This window comes from Pinus tabuliformis, chromosome 9 (genome assembly GCF_031772625.1).
Source record: "Pinus tabuliformis cultivar Carrire ecotype Pingquan chromosome 9, CPIR1, whole genome shotgun sequence".
Taxonomy (NCBI): domain Eukaryota; kingdom Viridiplantae; phylum Streptophyta; class Pinopsida; order Pinales; family Pinaceae; genus Pinus; species Pinus tabuliformis.
In genome coordinates this window covers 1,749,633,428-1,749,658,935 of record NC_142307.1, presented here as the reverse complement: position 1 = coordinate 1,749,658,935, position 25,508 = coordinate 1,749,633,428, and positions in this window count along the sequence as shown.

The following is a 25,508-nucleotide window of genomic DNA, read 5'->3' as shown; positions in this document are numbered from 1 at the left end:
AGATCTATTAAAGCCAACATAACTTACATAAAAGAAGGGTAAAACCCATTATGACACTATACTATCTACGCGCTCTGTGACCACAACTTGCGGAGACTTTACATTCTTTACAACAAAAAATGGGTTTTTGCCCCAAAATTGACCCTATCCAAACAGTCCCCTTGCCTCGTTAGATACACCAAAAGACCCCCCTCCCCCAAAATTCTTGAAAATTGAATAGTCAGAGGCAGTCATTTAACAATCGCCTCTAAATTTATAATTTTAATGACTTTTTTTTTTGTGGGGGGCGGGGGGGAGGGGGTGAGGGGGTTGTCTAAAACTGCATCCAAAAGTTACATTGTCATGAATTTTAAGGGTGGTTCAAGGATTCTAAGTTTAGGGTTATGGGTTGATGGGTTAATGACTTACAGTTTAAGGGATCAAGGGGTTAATGGTTTATAAGTTGTGAGTGTAGGGGTTAAGGGATTATGGCTTGGGGGTTAAGGGGATAGGGAATTTAGTGGTTATGGATTAAGGGCTTATGGGTTATGATAATGGGTCCTGTAATCCCCTTATCACAACTATTGGGGGTTCCCCTATCAATTGCTCTCGTTTCCTTCCCTCTAGCCCCCCTAGCCCCTATGCCATGAGGTCCTAAATGCCATTCTCATTCCCTAATTATAGATTATAGATCTCAGTAAACCATGCTAAAACCTTTCACTTCTACCCATCCATCCTACCCTTATGTCCCCTTTCCCTATTCAACACACCAAAATATCCCCCTCCCCCAAAATTCATGAGAATTGAACATTTGGAGGTGTTCATTTAACAACCACCTCTAAAAGTTTAATTCTAATGAATTTTGTGGGGGGCGAGGTTTTTTGTCCAAAATTACCTCCAAAATTTACATTGTCATGACTTTTAAGGGGGTTTTCAAAGTCACAAGAATTGAACTTTTGAGGTGCTTTTAGACACCACCCTCCTACCCTCCCCGCCCGCCGCCCCCCTCCCCCTTAAAAGTCATGAGAGTTGAAATTTTAGATGTGGTTGTTAAATGACCACCTCCAAATGTTCAATTCTCATGATTATTTTTAGGGGCAATAATTTAAAAACCCCCTCCAAAGGTCACGAGAAAACACATTTGGAGGTGGTTGTTAGAAAACCTTGTGAAAAGGTTCAAATTTTCATGACTTTCGAGGGGGTTTTCAAAAGCTTCCCCTACATCCCTAAAAACACTTTTAGAGGTGGTTTTGAAAAGATTGTCATAAGCCAAACCACCCCTAAAGTCCTTTTGTAGTAGTGTAGGTGCTAATACGTGCCAAATACCAAGTGTTAGTGCATTCTAAGTGCCAAATATTCATCTATTACTTCTCTCCTTCTTTCCAATAATTGATCTAAAATAACTTTAATCTTAAACCATGCCAAACCATGCCAACACATGTCAAAGCATACCAAGGCATATCAATGCTTGCCAGGCATGCTAAGACTTTCCAAGTGCTAACACGTGTAAGTGCCAATATGTGTCAAGGAGTGTTACACATGTTATGGAGTGGAAGGGCATGTCGAAGAGTGCTAAGGTGTTCCAGAGTGCCAATGCATACCAAGGAGTGTTAGGGAGTACTAGGGAAACACAAGGGAACACTAGGTCAAAATGCATGGAAATGAATGAATATGTGTTGACATTAGATAATAACCTAACAAAAATGAATCATGTGTTGACTCACAAGAAAACTATATTCTCATTACTTCAGGGAAATGATACACACTAATTGCTTCTTAACAAATTGGTTGAATATAACCACTATGGCCTTGGACACATAATGAAAAAGAGTCCATAACAATGGTATTAAATCTTTATGTTTTGATAAGAAATATAACAACAATCACATAGCATCATCAAAAACTCTTTAGAATGATCAATGATGACAAACATTTTTTGACTATCACTAAAAGTAACCAAAAATAACATTGGTGAGGGAAAATAAAAGATCATCACGAGAAGTGTAACCAAAGAGAGAATTAGTGATGGTCCTTTAACAACCCTCACCAAAAGTGCCTCTGAAAATGGTTTTGGTGACAAACCTTAAAGGCCTGTCACTATATGCACTTACGCCAACACTTTCTTAAGGACTGTCACCATATGCAACATTGGTGATGAACCTTAAAGGTCTGTCATGGGAATGACCCTCACCAATGACCTTTTTTGTTGTAGTGTATGGAAGCTGCTACTCCATACAAAAGAAATATCTCACCATTAATCAAGTGGAACATTAAATAAATTGAAAACAAAATTCAATAACATAAATAAGGGATGCATGACTTCTATATTGATGATGAGACATTAGCATGAGTCATAGATGAAGTATCCAAATACATGACACACTTTGAAGTTATTTTATAACATAAATAACTAATTAAAATTTTATTTCACTAGTTTAAATTAAAAAAAAAAGTTAAATGCAAAAAATATGTAAAAAATCAATATTATTGATTTTTTAAGATAAACATCACAACACAATTTGCATATTATTTTATAATTTCAAGTTAAATATAAGCGAATTTGTAGGATCAATAATTATATTCACTTTTTAATCATTAAATATTTTAATAAAATTATTATTGTAATTAACATAATAAAAATTTATTATTTTCTACTTTCGAAAAACATAATAATTTTTTTATAATCCTTATCATGTTGATTTGTTTAAAAAAAATATAATAACATAATTTTACATATTATTCAATAACTTGAAATTAAGCAAAATTTGTAAGATCAATTTATTAAAAAAACCATAAATCATACAAAACTAATATACCTTTTTCCTTTAATTTTAATATGCTTGTATTGCTATTAATATTATAATAATATTATTCATAAATTTGATTTATCCTAAAATTACAAGGTTACATTTTTATTTATTTTGATTTAATATGTATGATATATATGTATAAATATTGACTTATAATTAATTTGAAACTGTAATATTAAATAAAATGAGATGAATATATAATTTAAAAACAAATATATGAAAATATACAATTATAATATTGATTGAAAAGTGTGTAAAGACATGAAGATTGCATATGGATATGCATTGTTCCTTTCAAAAAATACGAAATCACAATAATAGTATTTTATTCAAAAAATGTGAAAGAACTTTTATTATGAGTACTTTACTTTATGACTTTAAAAGTACTTAGAGCACTATCATGGTTAACCATAAGTTTGTATCCACTATTAAAAATGTGACAAGTAAGTACCTTTAACTCAAGCAATGAAACGTCAACCATTGGGGATGATGTCATCCCCTAAAATGTGATTGGTTCTGATAAAGTGAATTTTGATTGTACATTTTCGTTAGAAGGCCCATTTTAGACATCAAAATTCCACTAATAGGCTACAAGGAATTTCCATTTTCTGGATGCATTTATTCCACATTCCTCACGCTATCATAAATAAAATAGATGCCATCATTGTGATATTACTATGGTTTAGGGTAGGAAACAACAAAAATTACATCTCATCGGACTTGATTCTATCTCTTGACCTATACAGATGGGTGGGTGGGGTATTCGAGACTCTAAACGTTTCAACTTATCTCTTTTGGAATCAAATCTTTGGTGGGTATTAAACATCAAGGGCCTATGGCAAGAAATTATATTCTCTAAATATATCTCAACCGCAAATCTAGAGGAATGGATCTTTGTAGGGGCACAATCACATTCAAGGACATATTTCATTTGGTGTATCTTAATGGCTGCATGCCCCTGGATTTTTTCCAATATGTGATGGTAGGTGGGTGACAGGACTAAGGTGGTCATCGGTGTGGATGCTATGAAGGGTTTATCTGAAAACCATATCCTCCATGTTCCCATCATTCAAAGTCTCAACAGGGTTAGCTATCATTCTCTGGCCAACCTTGGTGCTAGATGAATCTCTCTGTGCTCTTCAACTTCTTAGCCCCACGCTTGGGAGATTGGCCTGCCAGAGAATTTCTTCACTGAATGGGAGCTCTATCGTTGTCAATTGGGCGAGTTTGGTATCTCCCTTTCCCAAAAATAAGACATGCTTTTCTTGGATGGTCATGTGGCTAAGGGATGCATTTCAGCCAAGGAATCTTACTCTTTTATATCCATGCATTTCTACCTTTTCCTTTTGTTGACTAGACTACACAAATATGGAAATGTGAGGTCCCTCTTAAGCTCAAATGTTTCATTTGGTTGACCATCCATAACTGGATACTTACTTGGGAGAACTTGATGAAGAGAGGATTTCAAGAACTAGGTAGATGCTCACTTTGTGGGCTAGATTTTAAAGATTTCACTCATCTTTTTCTAATTTTCCCCTTTATGGTAGCCATTTTGGAGGATGTATTAAGGTCTCTAAATATTATTGCTCAGGTGAATTACTCCTCCATCATTTGGTGCCTAAACTCTTGTCCATCTAGTCAAAGAGCCTATAGAGCTTAGCCTTTGTACATCATTTTGGGGATCCGGGGTAGTAGGAATGATTACAATTTTGAGGGAAAACTCCCTTGCATACAAACTTTTAGCCTCCATATTGTTTCATATTTCATGGAGATTGGTCCCTAGTCTCCTTGGTCACATTCTCGGTTTGCTTCCTATTTGGACTTAGAGGATAAGTTCTTGATCAGATATTTTTATGGGGCCTCTTCCAGGGGTAGTTGTGGATGCAGGGCTCATATCTGGATTAACTCTTTTGAAGCGTATAGATTTTTTTGGTATGGAGGGGCTGGTTCCAATTGCAGGTTAGAATTGCTGACCCTCTAAGGGGTGTTAAAATGTTATCCCTGGCCTGCAATCGACAAAATTATTGTAGTTGGAGATATATTCTCAATCATTCAATAGATTCAGGGGCGCAATTCTCTCGAGGTCCCCTCCTTGGTCAATTGTATGGAGAACACTAGGTTTCTTCTCCCCTCCTTTGCTAAAATCACCTTCTAGCATGTTTGTAGAGAGAAAAATAAGCAAGTAGATGCTATGTCCAAGCGTGTCTTCTCCATCTTTCATGGTCTATTTTTTTTTCAAACATTTGGTTCAAAACGCTATTCGAAGCGATGGTTATTTTGAAGTGTAAGCATGCAGGTCTGCATCAAGATCCACTTTTTTGGATGCATTGCAAAGGAGCTTCTTTTTTATTGTTTTTTCTCATCATATCTGGTTGGATTTTTGGTCTTTTGTTGCTTTATGTCCTTTTAGATCTACCTATATGTATACTCTATTTGGCTACCTCGGGGGTAAGTTTTGAGCTTTTCATTGACCGTTATTCTACTTATGGCTCTGCCGCTGAGTCATATGAATCATGGTTTTGATGGTGTTGTTGAATGGTAACCAATAAATGAACTTTGTAAATGTAAGCCTTTATTTTTAATGAATATGTTGTCTCTTTTTCTTTTGAAAAAAAAAATGCCATGCAAGAGACAATCATTAGGTTCTTAAACAACAACAACACACTAATGAACACTCAACACAAAACCCATGCAAAATTACTAAAATTTTAAAATCTTTCCACCCAGGAACTATATTCAAATAAAGCACATGACCAAGGGCCATGCCTTGGCGCTTACCAGGATACCAATATAGGGTGTTTCTAACAAACTAAAAAAACCTCTGATATGGCAATAATCAGTTATGATAGACGGTATCTAGGATAACCATTTTTCCATCACAAATTCACGTTAACTAATGTTATTGGCAACTAGAGGTTTAGAAAAATTTAAATAAACACCGTTATTGTATCATTTTGGTAGAAAGACAACACTAAAGAACAAAGTTTCCGTCATATACTTTTGATTATTTAACAATTGCAGGCTTGGGATATCACATAGGTGTTTTTCTAACAGATAGACTATAGACGTTGTTTAACTATTTGATTTTTTCAAAATTCTAGATGGAATTCAGCCAAAAAAAATGGTCAAATTACCATTTCTTATCTTTAAATTGATAATACTAAAAATACCCTGAGATAGTAGAATTGTGGAGAGTTCACAACTCAAACTTGTGTTTCCAACAAATACCTAAGAAAATTTGACCAAAAAAATATGCCAAAAAACCCTCCAAAATGTAGACTACCACTATCAGGTATCAGGAAAAAAATACAAAGAAAATTGCAACCAAACTTTGAGGGTTTGAGAGGAAACCTTATAGTGGAACCAAAATACTAGAAGGCTAGATGCTGGTGTAATAAATGGATATTAACGACAATATTTCCATCATGAAAGCTCTGTTAACTGACATAAGTGCCATTTGATCTAAGTAAATTGTGAGTTCTCATGCTTGATGGTTTTCCATATATATACATATAACTTCATGTTTCTACCGAAATAATTTTGAGCTAGGGATAGAACCACATCATTCAACCTTGAATGGTCAAACTCTGTTGCAATGATATTTTTCTATGTACGGAAGGAAATCAATTTGGCTTGATTTGTGATGCAGGAGCATCCAAGCAATTTTTTCTCTTTCCCACTAGAAAAAAATTAATAATAAAACTTCTTGTAAATATCCTTTATAAATATTTGGGTAGTTTCGCTTATGTGTCTCTTTTTTGGACGAATATAGTTAATCAATTATGGGCTTATAGAATGCTGTCTAGGTGTAGTTACAAGAGAGTCACTATTTGTAAGCATCCTCCCTCTTTTGTTATCAGATATTTCTTTCTTGCATTGTATATAAAACCATGTAACTTAAGCCCTCGTGTGGGCATGAGCAAGAGAGAAAGAAAAGGGGACCAATATGATAATGCTTATCAAATTCTATAATAAACAAAATCGAGTTTTGCTGGTTAATAGGGTATTCATTCCTTTTTCAAATTTTATATTTAGTAGGCCTCTAAAATATTTTTTTCCATTTCTTTTCCAAAGAGCTAGAAAATTTTAGGTAGCCAAATATTGGGTAAAGTTCATGACCTGTTTTAGTTCACATCGTTGTTGAGGGAATAGAGCGCACAAAACTGGATTAGAATTATATGTTTTATTGGATCCTTTGATTATTTTGAGGTTTGAATTATTGTGGGCAAGATGAGACAATCAAATAGAGAAATTTCTTTATCTGGTTAGGCTTAAATTTGGGCAATTCATTTTCAACATTCAATGAAAACAATTTTCAATAATAAATGTTTGGCATGGGACTCAATAATGGGTTTTTTGGACCATACGTCAAAAAGAGGATGTGGCCTGGACCGAAGTTATTCAAATAACCGAAGCCATTTAAATAGCCATTCCTGACATATTTTGAGGCTTCTTTAGCTTGATGTTTCCTCCTCCTCTTTCAAGAAATAAACCATTAGGGCTCAACTAGTTTTCCTATTGTTTAATATATACAACTTGTTAGGTGGAGTTAGATAATTATACAAAAATATAGAATAGATGAGAAAAAAACAAAATGATATCCCTAACTGGTGTAAAATAAATTTAAAAGAGTAAATTATATTTTACACAAAAAAAAAACTATAAAATAGAATTGATTTTTTGATGTAAGGTGAATGAAATAACAACAAACAAGATCACAACTACTTTTTCCATTGATTTAAACGAATGAAATCACTTTTGGTTTCTTTATAGTTCTTACATCCAAAATTGAGAAATAAGATAAAATTATAAATTATAACTATGCCTTGGTCAAGTAAAAAATACATATGATATCGCTTCCTAGTTAATTCAATTTTATCTTTTGCTTAATACTAAGCAGAGTCATCCTTTGATAGTAAATGAAAGATTATTAAATATTACAAGAAAATGTGATAGTATAACTAATTTTGTTTGCATTCATGTGTGTGTATGTGTGTGAGTGTGTGTGAACCAATAAAAACATAGTCCATAAATTCAAAGAGCACAATACATATAAATCAAATTATTTCCCTGTAGAAAATAATCATTAGCAAACTAATTCAATTTTAAAGTGCATACAAAGAAAACTAGTTAATGGTATACATACAAATAAATATCATCCTACAAAGGCATAGTCATACGAGAGATATTGTTTAAATTGCATGTATTCCTTAAAACAGAGTTGGAGGAATCTATGAAATTCCAAAAGTGACAATGAAACTTGTTTAAATAAAACTGTAAATTGTATTAAAAACATTCAATATATACAGAACCAAATAAAATCCACAATGAAAACACAATATTATTTATGAGAAAATTAAATATTTATACATGCAAAATTTTGGTACCAGATAGTTATGTGTAGGCAAGTTATAAATGTAAAAACAAAATCTAAAACTAATTACATAATATACAATAACAATCCTGAAGGATTAGTTAACATTCCCCCCTAAATCCGAAGGGAGATATGCCATGCCAAGTATCATTCTGAACTTTTCAAACTTTTCACGTCCTATTACTTTGGTCAATATATTAGAGACCTGCTTTGAAGTAGGACAATGTGTTAAATGAACTTATTTGGTTCTACATAATGTCAAATCAAGTGATATTTGGTGTTAATATGCTTGATTTGATCATGAAACTTGGGATTATTTTCCAATTGAATTGCATAAGAGTTGTCAATAAGTAGAGGAGTTGAAACCTTTTGTTTCTCCTACAAATCTTCAACTATTTTGCGAAGCCAAATTATTTCTTTTGTAGCTTGAGCTGCTACAACATATTTGGCTTTGGTGATAGAATCGGCAAGAACATATTTCTTACGTGATCTCCAAGTGATGTTTATGGATCCAAGATTCATCAAATAACTAGAATTAGATATCCCATTCTCCTTATCTCCATCGAAACCAAAATTTGAATAGCCTTTTAAATACTTGAGCACTTGTTTTATAGTGGCCCATTGACGTTCACAGGGCTGATGCATGAACCTGGAAAGTATCCATACAACAAAAGTTATCTCAGGACGAGTAGTTAGAAAATTTAAAATTTCAAACTTCCAACAAGTTTCCTGTACTTTGTTGGATATTCAGATGTACTTCCTTAAGTGGAGGTAAGCTTCAAATTTTGCTCCATTGGAGTAGAAACAAGGTTACAATCTTGCATTCCAAATATGTTTAATAGATATCCAATATACTTCTTCTGAGAAATACAAATGCATTTGGGTTTCTGATCAACTTCAATTCCTAAATAATAATGCAATAAACCCAAATTTGTCATGTTAAAATTTTTCAGTAACTCTCTTTTAACAAATTCTAAATTCTATATACTCATCGTTGTTCCTTGTAATCATCAAATCATCAACATAGACAATCAGATATATAACAAACTTTCTGACCTTCTTAACAAAAAGAGTTACATCATCAAGATCAAATAGCTTATAATTTAACTTGAGAAGGTGTTCAGTTAGTTTTTCATACCATGCATGGGATGCTTGTTTCAGTCCATACAAATCTTTCACCAATTTTCATACCTTATGTCCTTTTCCTTTGACAGCAAAACCCTTTGGCTGAAACCTATAAACATCTTCCTTCAGATCACCATTCAAAAACATTTTTTTACATCCATATGATGTACCTTACACGCTTTTTGAGCTACAAGAGAAAACAAAGTTCTAATTGTGCCCCATTTTGTTGTAGGAGCTAATGTTTGTGTAATAAACACGTTCCTTCTAAGCGTAGCCTTTTGCTACAAGTATTTCCTTGTATTTATCAAGAAAACCATTTGCCTTATACTTGATCTTATAAACCCAGTTACAGGCAAGAGGATCCACTAATCTCCACATCCAATTTTTAATGAGGGAATCATACTCCTTTTTCATTGCATTATTTCATTAATCACAATTAACAACTTCTTCAAAAGAACTGGGTTCACTAATTATAAAATAATTAAACTCATAGTCATGAGAAATGCTACCTGCACACTAAGTAATGTCAACTTTAGAAGAAATTCCTGTTTCAAATTCATCATACTTGCGTGGAAATTTCCAAACACATGTGGATCTTCATAAAGGTTGCTGAAGTGGTTGTGATGGTTGCTCATCCTAAGGTACAGGTTCTTCAGGAACACTTTCTAACCCTGCAGAAACAACACTATCCTCCAAATTTTCTTCAATAAGAACATTCTCATGAGTTAGAGATGGAAAATCCACAAACTGATCTAGAATGGGAAACCCCCCTTCAGTATGTGGAACATCATTATCAAATTATTTTTGGATGCAAATTTCTCCAAATGAGTCAATTGTCTATCAACAATAGAATTATGTTTATCACATTCAAGAAAAATAACATCTCTGGAAAGAATGAACTTCCTATTTTCTTCATCATATAACCTATAAGCTTTTGAAATATTAGAATATCCCAAAAATATGCATTTTTGACTTCTGGCACCTAATTTATTTCTCTGCTACTTAGGAATTAAAGTATAACATGTAGATCCAAAAACTATGAAATTCTAAACAACAGGAAATCTGTTAAGTTAATAAGGAGTTTTGTTGTTCATAAGAGAAAAAGGACAATGATTTCTAATATAAGTTGCACAAAGAACTTCTTCTCCCAAAAACATCAAATTCACATTTTTAAAAAATATCATGGATCTAACCATATTAAGTAGTGTCCTATTCATACATTTTGCAACACTGTTCTGTTGTGAATTATAAGGTATTGTAGTCTGATGTTTGATTCCATTGTCCTTCAAATATTGTTCAAAATCATTAGAAGTGCATTCACCACGGTTATCAGTTCCTAGGATGCCAATATTCAGTTGAGTTTCATTTTTTATCATCGAATGAAAAGCTTTACAAATTTCAAATACTTGTGACATAATCTCGAATAATCATCAATAAATGTCAACATATATTTTTTCCATTGGCAATTACAACATGCATAGGTACACATAAATCTGAATGTACAAGACCTAACTTTCTTGAAGCTCTAGAAGAATAAATTTGAAAATGTTGCTTACTATGTTTCCCCAAAATAAAAGCATCACATGGTGTAAGCTTTCTTGGAATTGTAGACAATCCTTTTATACCTCGTTGTCTCGTAACTCTGATACTGTCATAGTTAATGTGACCAAAATGAGCATGCCATAATAAAATGGAAGATAGAGTATCACTTTGTTGTGCTAAAAGAAAAAAATTATCACGAGAAATTATTATAGTAGATGAAGTTCAATTCTGTTTTAAAAGTGCACCTTTCTCAACACTGGTCATAATGACTGCATGATTAGATGTTCTATGTATCTCAATAATCTCGTCAAAGATATATATGGAATTCCCTTGCTTTAAGAGATGTATAAGAGACATTAAATTTCTTTGAAATTGTGGGATACAAAGGACATGGTGTAGAACATAATCTGCATGTTTTGGTATCTTCAAATGAATAGAACCAATCCCTGAAGGCTTAATTTGACATTTGTCAGCAAAGTAAACTACGCCATAAACTTGGTCACTAAATGTTTCAAATAAATCTCTTCTAAAAGTCATATGACATGTAGCTCTTGAATCTAAAATCCAACTATCTAGCCATGAAGAAAATGCAGTACTAAAAACATTATAAATGTTGAAATTGCAATGAGAAACAATATAATGGGAAGTTTCAGATGATTTTGCTTTACCTGTTGGTGGTTTTTCTTTCTTTTCATTAAATTATTCTCTTCATTCACTGACCTTTTCCCAAAGAGTTATGCAATTAATAGAAGTATGGCCTACTCTTCCACATCTATAAAATCTAACATTTTGTTTATTGTTTTGAAAATTTTGTTGTCTTTTGTCACCTTGTTGCCTATCACCTTGATTATCATTGCCCCCCTGCCTCTAAATTTTCTTCTACTAGATCCTCTAGTATTTTTACTACCTCTAGAAGATTCACTATGATACTTTTGGTATCTTTGTGCAAGGCACAAAGTTCTAATTTAGAATTGGGTGGAGGCTCTTTCTTCCCAAAGGCCTTTCCTCTCTCAGCAATTTCACTCACTAATTTTTCAAAAGTAATATGTTTTAATTATCTACTAGCTTGGAGAGATTCCAGGTAGTGTGAATAGACAAGGTGGAGAAATTTAATAAAAGAAGTAAGTTTCAAATCTGCTTCAACACTAATGGATTTTATTTCATGAAAAATAAATTTTATTTCAGAAGCCATCTTCAAAGGATCATTATCTTTCATCTCCAAATTAAACAGTTTCAATAACAACTAAATAATTTCAAGTTCTGAATGAGAATCATAAAGTTACTTTGACTTTTGTAATGCTTCAAATGTTATATCACAAGAAATAAGATATCATTGATGCAATAATTAAAGCATATGCTTTCTTGTCTTTTGTCTCCAAAATTACACATTGTTTTTTGTCATCAGGTGTTTTAGATGCAATTTCTTTGTCATTTCTGTGCTTCTTTCCGTGACAGACTCCTTCCCATAAATCATTAAAAATAAATGTATGCTTAATATTTTGAAATCATTCTTGATAATTCTCTTTTCCATTGAGCACAATTCCCATAATAGATATCAAAGAAGCCATGATTGCAGAAAACTAATAGCCAAAAATCCAATTTTCTCCTTTATTAATTTATGCAAAGAATTTCATTTTCTTTTCGGTGGCATAATGCATATTAAAAAATTCTCATAAAAAATAAACCATTAAAAGATGACCATCATGATTTCTATCATTGCAAAGCTTCTAGCAATCTGCTGTGGAAATCACTTCCTCATTTTCCTCGACAACCATAAAAAGAAAAAACAAAAAAAAGGCATGGGGATTATCAATAAGTTATGCCTCGAATTCAGTTTGCCAAGGGTCTCTAGAGAAATATATGAGCAAAAAAAATGTTGACTTGTCTAACAAAGGCCTGTGCTTTGTATGTATAGATTTGGTGAGGGCCAATCGATTAAAGTCGATTCTAAAGGATCTGATAACTTCAATAAAAAGGAACAATATGATGGCTCCAAAAAATGATACAAATCCAATTTCAATTTTTCTGTCAAAATGAATTTATTCAAACCACATAAGCCAAAAAAAAATATGTTCTCCAATGGCACTGATTTCCTTTCGGGAGCATGCTCTCTAAAATTCAACAGTCTTAGAGGTGATAAAGAAGAAAATAGTTGCTCCTTAGTAATATAATGATGAAAATCTTCCAATATACTTTATGTTGGTCGACAGATAGGCAATTATTTATTTATAGGCGAAAAAAACAAAAGAGTTTCACGAGTAGGACAAGATCAGTCACCACACTGGGAGTCAAGATATTTTACCTCGTTCACAAAGCGAAATGCTGATGTGTACTGAGACTTCAAAAATTAAAACACTGATGGCCTCACCACGCCTCTAGTATGTCAAGGGTTCAGTCACACAATTTCAGGTGAGGTTGTCACCCATATACTCCTCCTCCTTGATACTTTGGATTTACTCCTTCAAAGAACAAGAATTCGACATTTTCACATGAACACAGACCAATCTCTACATGGCACAAAACAAACATGGAGTTGATGAATAATAGACACTTTGATACCACTATACATGCTAAAATAAAATAATTACTCATGCATGAAGAGTTGGCTAAATTTAGGGATTCAAGTTAAGTTAAGTCAAGTCAAGTCAAGTTACGTCATAGTCGAATTCAGTGTGTTGTTGCATGTAAAGTTATTTTAGGGGAGTCACTTGTCGAAAATATTTAAATACCCTTCACTATAAGGTTCATTGTAATCATCAAGTTTTGTGTGATCAATAGAAGAGTCGTAGCTCATGTGTTTTGTGTGTGAAATTTTTATTTTGGTTCCTCTGCCTTTCCAACAAATTTGTATGAGAGCTAGAAGATCTAAAACAATTCTGCAACCACAGCTTGCAGAGCCTCGAGTGATAAAAGGTCAAACGTTTCACAGATGCCACTGAGTGATAAAGCATAGCTTGTTGATTTTTTTGAACAGAGTGAAGGCTGCAACCCTAAATGCAACAAGTTGAATATTGATAGTTTTTTATTGAAGAAAAGTGTTTCTGCCACTGTCTCCACTAACAACCACTTTCGGTGTTTTGAATCCAATTAAAAATGAGTTGGAGAGCCGCGTTAGCTTGGCCATACATGTAAAAGGCCATACCCAACCCGTGAGACAAGTTTTAAAGTTTTTTAAAAATTATTAAGGTTTTTTTTAAAGGGTGTGGAAAATATTCAAAAGTCAATACAACGTCTGCAAGTCTAAAGGAGAGGTCAAAGTCAAAAGTTGGTGGGAATGAATAAATATTTATATGCAAGTTGTATTGTTTTTAAGATTCATAAAGTTATCCATAAAATGTGAGACCCTATGTTGTAAAAAGTTTGATTGATCAATTGTAAAAAGTTAAAAAAAAAACACAAAAAACAAAAAGTGTGTAGGGTCGATAAGATTTGGAAAGACAAGTTTTTTAATATAAAGAGAATTTTATAAGAGGATTTTATTAACCACAGAGTTTAGGGCTTTGCAAATTCCATTATTCTACAAAAAATATTTTGGTGTTTCTTCAAGGATAACAATATTTTTTGGGTGAATATTGTGCCTTATGGGGGCGCATATTAAAAATAATATTTTTTTCCTGGGGTGATATGGAAGATAAGCTCATGCAATCAGGGAAGAAACTATAAGACAAAGGAAAGACAACAGCCATGGGTCGTAAAGCGTGACTCAAGAAGATTAAGAAAAGGAATCTAAAAGAAGAGTCCTAGATCGTTTCCATTTTTAGAGAGGTTCAGGCCGCAATCGAGGAATTGATAAGTCTAGCAGAAGACAAAGATGAAACCGAGGTTGATTTGTGTAGCATGGATCTGCTACCAACTCATATGTTTACTGATGAATTAGATTTGAGTTTCATTCAACAAGCAATGGATGAAATGGTTATGTGTAAGGTAGCAAAAGCTACATCTTCCAATAAATCATGTAAGATCTTCGAAGAAGAATTTGGTGCAAGGAGGAGTGACATGCAGCAAAAAGATGTGTCATAGTCTATTGAGTTAGTCAAAAATCTAAGAGTAGATAAGAAAAACTTTGAGAAGACAAAAAAGTTTGGAGAATCCCACTCAAAAGTGGATGATGGTCATGAATACTATACAATTGAAATCCATTATGCATACCTGCATATGGATGAAGAAGATGCAACAAAGATTATAGAGAGAGAAGTTGAAACCTCTATGTGTGAAGCAGATAAAGCAGATATCCATTGTAACATGGATGGTACAAATGATGGTGAATCCCATTTTGACGAAACACATGTGGATGATGTCTACAAAGTGAGATGTGAACTAGTGAATCCAGTCGCAGTTGATGGGTTGGGAATTATCAATGAGCACATGCATGCTCCAATATCCCACAATAGAGTGATAAAAAATATGTTGATGTTAACTTTAATGAAGATAATTTAACTGGTGATGAGTGGTTGCACATGATGCAACATAAAACTCTTATTGATATGTTGTTATTTGGTGAGAGAAGCCCACTTGTGTCTAGAAGCCAAGTGGAAGACAACCTGTTTGCAGAAACAAAGGTTTGTAAAGGAGTGGAAGATAAGGCAGAAAGGAAGAGGAAGAGAAGGAAGCTCTCATTGTAGAGCATACTGAATATATTTCTAACATTGATTTCGAGTATGCATAGTATAGAAAAAAGCAGCAGTACCTATTGATGAAAGTGAAGAGAAGGATATGGAAGTTCTTGAAAACAAGGAAGAATGCATTAAAACCATTTTTCAAAAATCGATTCAAGAAGAGATAAGATTATGCTATCAAGAAGTATTGTAGGAAGAAAGTCAAGAATATGAAGCACAAGAAGTAGAGAAAATACGAAAATTTGAATATGATGAGTTTTGGCAGCAGTCTATGAGTGAAAGAATCCTTGAAGATGAAGTTGTAGAAAACTAACTCAAATCAAATTCAAGACAAGCCAAAGAAACATTGCAGTAACAACAAGTAAAGAAACATTGTAGTAAAAAAAAGTAAAGAAACATGGACCCTACAGTAAGAACGTGCAATAAATGATGAAGCAATTTCAAGGATATAGAATTTGGAAGAAGAGAAAAAAAATGCAAAATTGTAAAAGTTTTGAGTCATTGTAAGCCTCATTGAGACATAGACCAACATGCATGTTTGAGTGATAATTGAGTTAATTTCTATTGTAATCCTAGAAGGCATAGTTGAGTCATGTTTGAGTTGTTATGAGTTAGTCTTAGTTTAGTAGTCATAATTAAGGGGGAGTGTTAAAATAAGCTAATTACTCACACATGAAGAGTTGGCTAAATTTAACGAGTCAAGTTAAGTCAAGTCAAGTCACGTTAAGTCAGAGTAGAATCCAGTGTGTGGTTGCATGTCAAGTTATTTTAGGCAAGTCACTAGTCGAAAATGTTTAAATACCCTTCATCGGGTTCATTGTAATCATCAAGTTTTGTGTGATTAATAGAAGAGCTGAAGCTCATGTGTTTTGTGTGTGAAATTTCTGTTTTGGCTCCTCTGCCTTTATAACAATACATGCACGAATAGAATCCACAATGAAAAAAGCAATATTATTGATGAGAAAATTAAATATTTATGTATTCAAAATTTAGGTACTAGAGAGTTATGTTTGCTGCATCAGAATAAAGATAGAAGAAATGTATTTTTGAGTGACATTGATACTTTAATTTCATACTGTAAGTTGATGTTGTGTTAACTAATTCTTCACGATTTTTATGGTATATTATGTAATTGGTTTTAGATATTGTCTGGTACCATTGACAAGATCTAATCAAAATTGATCAGTTAGAGGTATGCATTGACTTGAAATAAATCCAACGAATATAAATAATCAAAATAAAAAGTCTCTTATGGTGGAATGCATGATGAAAAAAAATAATTGATGATACAATAAACAGATGAATAATGAAATAAAATTCACCAAATTATGTAACCAAAACATCATGCTAAACCCAAAAGCATAAAGTCAAATGAAGAAGAGATAAATCATCGACCAATCAAGTGGAATAAGGAGGGAATTTTCTAAAATTTGCTCATGGGACCCCTTCATTTTGGTTAAAACGTAGGGGAGGTATTGGTGGGCTAACAAGAACAAATTTGAATAAATCTAGGTCTGGATCCATCCAACCTCATGTAGAAGAGCACATAATTACCTAAGTTCTTCAACCACTAGTTCAAGTCAAATATCTAGGTTTGGGTTGGAGGAAATTCGAGCTTGTGGTAAATTTTTGTTGTGAAGCACATCTAGATATCAGATACACCAGACACATCTAGATCAGTTCCATTTCAATGCTATCACACATGAAGTAAGTAAGTAAGACATCTATATATATATATATATATATATATATATATAGATATTACATACATCTTGAGTGGGCCTAATGGTTAAGAGCATGTGTTTCCTCCTAAGAGGTCACAGGTTCAAAACTAGAGGGGGGTAAAGTATGTATGCCTTTGTAGAATTAACGTACGAAGGTTGGTCCCTTGTCCCAAAAACAAGGGGGTCTCATACACCAATTTGGTGTTTGTCTTGGCTGTGACCTAAAAATTGGATAGTAATAATAATAATATATATAAAATCTCGTTGCACACATTTTACCAATCCAGACTTGTTTTGGCTTTGTTGCATCTGGTCTCAAATCCTTAGCTACAACTAACATTGAAAGGATGACCTAGATTCAGATATAGCCAGCTCTTGAGAAGAGTCCTGATGTCAAAATCCTCCCAGACCCTGAATCATGAGAGAGGTGGATTTTCCATAACGAGGAAGCATAAAAAAAATGAAGGGCATAGGCTTAAGAATTTTGGCATAATCACTTGCAATTTTGACCGCAGGAATATAGGAATCCCACAATTTAGTTGAGGGTAGAACGAAATAAAAGCATAAAGGGACATTGACACATTTCATTGTGCCAAAGTTGTATGAGAGTGGGAAGCTTTGTATATCCTACAACTAATAAAAAAATATTTTAAGGATCATTGAACTAGTTGTTTCCAGTATTCCACCCAGGAGAGGGGACCGAGAAAGAAGTAGAATGGATGAGGATTTAAGGTTGGAGTTGAGGCGCATCTAGGCCATAATGGATGCTATATAGATAGCCCAAAAAATATAATATGATGTGGAAGACATCAACAAGAGTGAAGACACGAGATTAGAAGAGGAGATGGAAGGATATCGAGAAAGAGAGCTAGAAAAGGAACAAATGATAAAGATGGTTACTAAAGTAAGGTCCAAACAAAAAATGGAGGTGTTGCTATATGATAGAAACCTAAATGTGGAAGATATTCTTGATTGGATGAACATGTTGGATAAGTACTTCAATTATGAAGATGTATAGGATGACCAAAAGGTCAAATATGCCATGAGTAGGCTAAGGGGACACACAACATTATGGTGGTATGAGTTTTAGGATGGTCAAGAAAATAAGGGAAAGGTAAAGATCAAGAGTTGGGGCCAAATGGTAGCCAAATTTAAGAGATATTTTATGCCCAAGGATTATCAATTGAACTTGCTCAACAAATACAAAACTTATGGAAAAATATATGATAGTGAAGGAGTACACTGAAGAATTTTACATGTTGAACATTAGACCAGGCCACATACAAGAAGATGTTGATAAAGTGGCCAGATATATAAATGTTCTAAGGTATGAGATCCAGGATGAAATTGGCCTTTTACCCTCAAAGATAGTAGAGGATGCCTACCAGGAAACATTAAGAGCCGAGGGTAAATTTGCCAAAAATCAAAGCCAAAGGAGTATAGGAAAGAGTCAAACTAAAGGAAAAGGGCCTTATAGTAAAGGGGAATTCTAGGCTCCAAGAGAAGACATAGGGATCTCTAGTAGTCAATATCCTAGAGGAGGAGCCACTGGGGGAAAAATTCTTCTCGGGAGGAAGAGGTAAGGGAAGATTAGGTGTTACATACATTGTGGGAATATAGGGCATATGTCATGGAATTTCCATGAGAATAAGACAACCAATTAGAGGGAGGTTCATATTACATAAGATAAGGATGATGCAACAAAGACAAAGGTAAACAAAGATATTCCTTAGATGCGTTAATAATTGATGTTGAAAAGAGTCTTGGTGAAAGATGAGAAGGAACCCCATGAACTAGCACATAGGAGAAGCTTATTTAGAAGAGTGTGCAAATCAAAAGGGAATGTTGTAAAGTGGACATTGGCAGTGGTGGAACTGAAAATTTGGTCTCTACAGAGATGGTGGAGAAGCTAGGAATGCAGAGGATGGTGCATCATACTCCATACCGAGTGTCCTGGTTGTATAACGGAAATATGAATTTGGTAGGTGGACAAAGCAGAGTCGAATTCTAGATTGGTAGTTACAAAGATGAAGTGTTTTTTGAGATTATGCCCATGGATGTCTGTCACATATTTTTGGGGAGACCATGGAAATATAACAAAGGAGTTGTTTATGATGGAAGGAGAAATACTTATACCTTTGGAAAGGACAATTGTAGACATGTATTGCTACCTCTAAAAGAGACGAGAGTCAAAGGTGAAGTAGGTGTAAGTGTGCTGATGTTAAGTGGGAAATAATTGTTGCAAGAAATCAAGAAGAAAGAAAAGGTAAAATTTCCTTTGGTTGGTAAATCTAGTGTTTTTCTTCCAAATACAAATTTAAGTGAATTTCCAAACTAAACTTCAAGCATTATTAGGTTAGTTTGTTGATGTCATTGTGGATGAGTTGCCAAATTCCTCACCACCTATAAGGAGCATCAGTCCGCACATAAACATGATTTTAGGTGGAAGTTTACTAAATAAAGCAACATACATGTTAACCCCCCAAGGATAATGAGAAAATTAGGAAACACATCCAAGAGTTTCTAAACAAGGGATTAATCCGAGAAATCTTAAGCACTTGCTTTGTATTAGGAAAATTGAGTCCAAAGAAGGATGGAGGTTGGACAATGTGTATGAACTATAAAGCAGTAAACAAAATAATGGTAAGGTACAAATTCCCTTTACCTCATGTGGATGATCTAATGGATTGTTTGAGTGATGAAAATTTCTCTTCTAAAATAGATTTGAAAATCAGATATCACCAAATTAGGATGTGAGAGAGTGATGAATGGAACAATGCCTTCAGAACCAACGCTGGTTTATATGAGTGGCTTGTTATTCCTTTTGGTTTGATCAATTCACTCAATACATTCATGAGAATCGTGGATCAAGTCCTTAAGGATTTTATTGAAAAAAATGTGATTGTATATTTGGATGATATTCTTTTGTTTGGTAAAACTAGGGAAGAAATTTGAGTTTCTTGAAGTTGGTGTTGAAGAGGTTGCAATAGGAGAAACTCCTAATGAACATGAAGACATGTTTCTTCCTGAAGACATAATTGACCTATTTATGCTTTATAATTTTTCCAAAATGACTAAAGATGGACCTATAAAAGGTGAAAGCTATCAAAGAATGACCTACCCTGAGAAATAATCATGAGGTAAGAAGTTTTCATGGATTGGCTAGTTTTTGTAGAAATTTTCTTAGAAATTTTAGTTTTATATGTGCACCTATCATTGATACCATTAAAAGAGAACACCAACCATTAAAATGGAATGTTGCAGCTGATAAACCATTTAAACTATTGAAATAGAATATAACAAAGAAATTGATTCTATCTATGCTTGATTTTCAAAATATTTTCCAAGTCAAGTGAAATGCAATTGGAATGGCCATTGGTGTTATTCTTAGTCAAGATAATATATCTATTTCTTATTTAAGTGATAATATGAATGAAAAAAAAAAAATATTCCACGTAAGACAATTTTTTAAATGCAATGATACAAGCCCTGAAAAAATGGAGGTATTATCTCATGTCTAAGGAATTTATTTATATACTGACAATCATGCCTTGTAGTTTGTAACAAGGAAAAATAAATAAATTCATAAGCATGCCAAATGGTTTGAGTTCATGAAATTTTTTTCTTTTGTTCTTAAACATATCAATCGAAATGCTAAAAAAATTGTAGATGCTTTCGGCAAGAGGTGTTTAATTTTGAAAGAATTTCAAGTGGGCACTTTGGGATTTGAACATCTCAAAGAAATGTAGAAGGAGGACCCAAAATTTAAAGAAGCATGTGAAGCATGTCAGAATCCAATGCTGAGAGATAAAAATCCTTGGATCGAATATATGATTCAGGAGGGACTTTGTTTCAAGGGAAACTGTTTGTTCATCCCAAAGGGATACATGAGAAATGTTTAGATAAAAAAAAAGCACAATGGAGGTTTGGATTTCCACTTTAGCCATGGTAAAACTGATTCCCAACTAAGTTCATTTTATTATTAGCCATGAATGAGGTCCGATGTTAAGAAATTTGTGAATAAATGTAGAATTTGCCAATATGCCAAAGGGAAACAACATAACACTAGTTTATATTAAGCATTGCCCATACCAAACAAACCATGGGATGCTATAAGCATGGACTTTTTTTTCGTTTACCTAGGACTCAGAAAATGAATGATTCATTTTTTGAAGTGCTGGAAGATTCGCTAAGATGGAACACCTCATACCATGTTAAAAAATAGTTAATGATGTTCTCCACATTGCAAATTTATTTTTCAGAGAAATTAAGACTGTTTGGACTGCTTAAGAGCATAGTCTTAGACCAAGACAAAAAAATGTTTGGAACTTTGTGGAAGAAACTTGGAAAAAACTTGCATATAGGTCATCCTATGGTCCACAAATAGATTGACAAACTAAGGTAGTTATTAGCAGTTTGGGAAATTTACTGAGATTCTTAGTAAATGAGCACAACATGCAACAGGATCAAGTTCTCCCACACGTTCCATTTTCATAGAATGATTCTCCTAATAAGAGTACATATAGAGTTCCATATCAAATTGTATTTGGAATGCATCCAAGGGGTGTTAATAGATTCAGGAACTTGGGAAAATAGGAATTAAGAAGTGTTGATGTAAAGGATTTTTTTACGACAATGCAAGAATTACATGAACAAGAAGATAACATCAGGACAACAACCAAATATACAAATAAAGAGCATACCTGAAGAAAAGAGAGCTAAATTTCAAAGTTGGAGATATGGTGCTAGCTTATCTAAGAAAGGAAAGATTTCCTAGAAATGAGTATAAGAAATTGAAGCTGAAGAAGATAGGACGTTGTAAATTTTGAGGAAATTTTTAGCGATTGTTTATGAAATTGAATTGCGACTTGATATTGGGATTTAACCTATATTTAATGTTGAAAACCTGTATCCCTATAGAGAACCTGATAAGATGATGGAGAAATTCAAGAAAATATTCGATGGAAGGACCAAATTTATACAACCTAAAAGTTACAGTTGGAAACAATCCCTGATAAAGATGTTTCCAAGAAATATAGGAAGAAATACTATGAGTACTTGGTCAAATGGAAGGGTCTTTTAGTCGACGGTGCAATTTAGATCAGTGACACATAGATCTAGAAACATGGAAAACGAACTATGGACTTCATGGATAGGAGTCCATGAAAACTTTTGTTCTAAGAGAGTTTGATGTAAAAGCATCAAAACAACTTCCCCCCTTCCCCATGAAAAAACATAGAATAAAACTTCTAGTAAATATCCTCTATAAATATCTAGATATCTTCACTTATGTGTTCCTTTTTTGGGATAGCTTTAATTAATCAATTAGGGCCTTCTAGAACAATGCCTAAGTATAATTACAAAAGAGGTGCTAACAAGTCATTGTGCAGGCATGAGCAAGAGAGAGAAAAAGGGAAATCCCTTTGAGAATGCTTATCAAACTGTAATGAATGAAATTCATTTTTGTTGGTAAAAATGGTATTGAGTCCTTTTCCAAATTTTATATTCAATAGGCCTTAAATGATTTTATTGCTATTTCTTTTCTAAATATCTAGAAAATTTCAAGTAGCCAAATACTATGTAAAGTTGATATCAGTCTTTTGGATTAACCACATCGTTAGGATTTGGTCGACGTTTCGAACCAACTAATGTGGTTCATACTCAGGAGAAGGTGAGAAATCAACATATCCGAGGGAATAAATAGCAAGGATGCATCACTGCCCAGAGTTAGCCATTGGAAATACGGGCAAATACTGGAATCAATGATGCATCTCTGCATCTTTTAAGAAACATCAGATCTGCTTTTTTCTTAGCAACTTCAAGTCGTGCCCGTTCGAATTGACAAGCCTTGTCTGCCATTTCCATTCTAAATAGGGTGATAATGTTAGATCTAAGTCTTTTGTGATCCATAATGTTGATATCAGTCTTTCGGATTAATCACATTGTTAGGATTTGGTCGATGTTTCGAACCAACTAATGTGGTTTATCCTCAGGACAAGGTGAGAAATCAATAGATCTAAGGGAATAAATACTGAAATACGGGCAAATACTGAAATCAATGATGCATCCCTGCATCTGTTAAGAAACGTTAGATCTGATTTCTTCTTAGCAACTTGAAGTCGTGCCTGTTCAAAGTCGTGAGCCTTTTCTGCCATTTCCCTTCCGAATAGGGCGATAATGTTAGATCTAAGACTTTTGTGATCTGTAATGTTGATATCAGTCTTTCGGATTAATCACATCATTAGGATTTGTTCAATGTTTCGAACCATATAATGTGGTTCATCCTTTGGACAAAGTGAGAAATCAATAGATCTGAGGGAATAAATAGCAAGGATGCATCATTGCCCAGAGTTAGCCGTTGGAAATATGGGCAAATAATGGAATCAATGATGCATCCCTACATCTTTTAAGAAACGTTAGATCTGATTTCTTCTTAGCAACTTGAACAATGCCCAAGTATAGTTATAGAAGAGGTGCTGACAAGCCCTTGCACGGGCATGAGCAAGAGAGAGAAAAAGGGAGATCCCTTTGGGAATGCTTATCAAACTTTTTAATGAATGAAATTCATTTCTGTTGGTAAAAAAGGTATTGAGTCCTTTTTCAAATTTTATATTCAATAGGCCTTAAATGATTTTCTTTCTATTTCTTTTCTAAATAGCTAGAAAATTTCAAGTAGCCAAATACTATGTAAAGTATTTGACCCTTCTAGTTCCCATCGTTTTCAAGGGAACAAAAAGCACAAAACTAGCTTGTAGACTTATATGTTTCGTTGGTTCCTCTGAGTAGTGGTTTAGATTATTGTAGGTGAGATGGGAAAGTCGAACGTAGAGATCACCTTGTCTAGCCAAAATTAAATCTGGCCAAAAAATATTTGACTTCGATAAAAACAAATTTAAATCGTAAGTGTCCTGTGTGGGACTCAGTTTGAAAAGATATAGGTTCGGATCCATTCAAACTGATGAGGAAGATTGCATTTCCAAAGTTCCCGAATCACCGGATCAAGCATGAATATATATTAATATTATTATTATCCAATTTTAAGGTCACAGCCAAGCCAGACACCAAATTGGTGTATGAGACCCCCTTGTTTGTGGAACAAGGGACCCACCTTTGTGTAGCGATTTCACTACTAATTCTACGAAGGCATACATACTCTAAGCCCCTATGGTTTTGAACATGTCACCTGTTAGGAGGAAACACATGATCTTAACAATTAGGTCCACTCAAGTTGTCCATATATATATATATATATATATATAAAGTCTCATTCTGCACAATTTCCCGATCCGAACCTATGGCATCTAGCTCTGTCGCATCTGATTGCAAACCCTTGACTACAACCATTGTTGAAAGATGACCTAGATCTAGACATATCTAGAGCTTGAGAAGAGTTTTGATGTTAAAATCCTCCCAAACCCCAGATCACGAGAGAGAGAGGCATATTTTTCATAGTGAGGAAGCATAAAAAACATAAAGTTTGTAGGATTAAGCCTTTTCGTGTAAGCACTCGGAATTTTGATAATGGGGATGTAGGACTCCCAATTTAAGTCAGGGCTAGAAGGAAATAAAAGGATAAAGGTCCATTGGCACATTCCGCTCTTCCCATTTGTCACCACAATAACTATTATCCAATGAAAAATGAAATAATTACATATAGACAGAGTTATTATAGTAACTCAACACAGAGACACAAGCATCACTATTTCAAATTACAATTAGTTTGGTTGAAATAGAAACACACACTATAAATGTCATTAAATAACCTTAATCACTTTAATTGTTAATACAAATTATGAATAATAATAATGTAAAGTTTAAGACTTGAAATACTAACACGTTTATGCAAATTTGATTTTATATATGTTCTATCTTCCTCTACGTAAATGGGGTTACAACTATATTTGAACCTTGGATCTCTCCTCTCCATAAATGAGGTCACAACTAGGGGATTTGAACCTTGGATCTTTCAATTTTCTCAAGACTGTCATTACTTTGATCACCAATTGAGTTGTCCCCGTAAGACTTTCTTCTTATGTATATATATATATATATATATATATAATTTACTATTCATTGCATAAATTTTAAATTTAATGAAATACGTATTACAAGTAAATATAAGAAAATAAACATGTGAAAACACAAAGATATGGAAATATTAAAGACTAAAGATAAACTAAAGACACTTTGAATTGTAGGCCATACTATTATAAATTGTGTAAGGATTGTACGTCAATAAAATAATTATTAGATGGTTAATATTATAATTATTAGCAATGATAATTAGGAGAAGTGTTAGAATCTTATTATTCTGGTTACTCATATAAAATTATAGAAG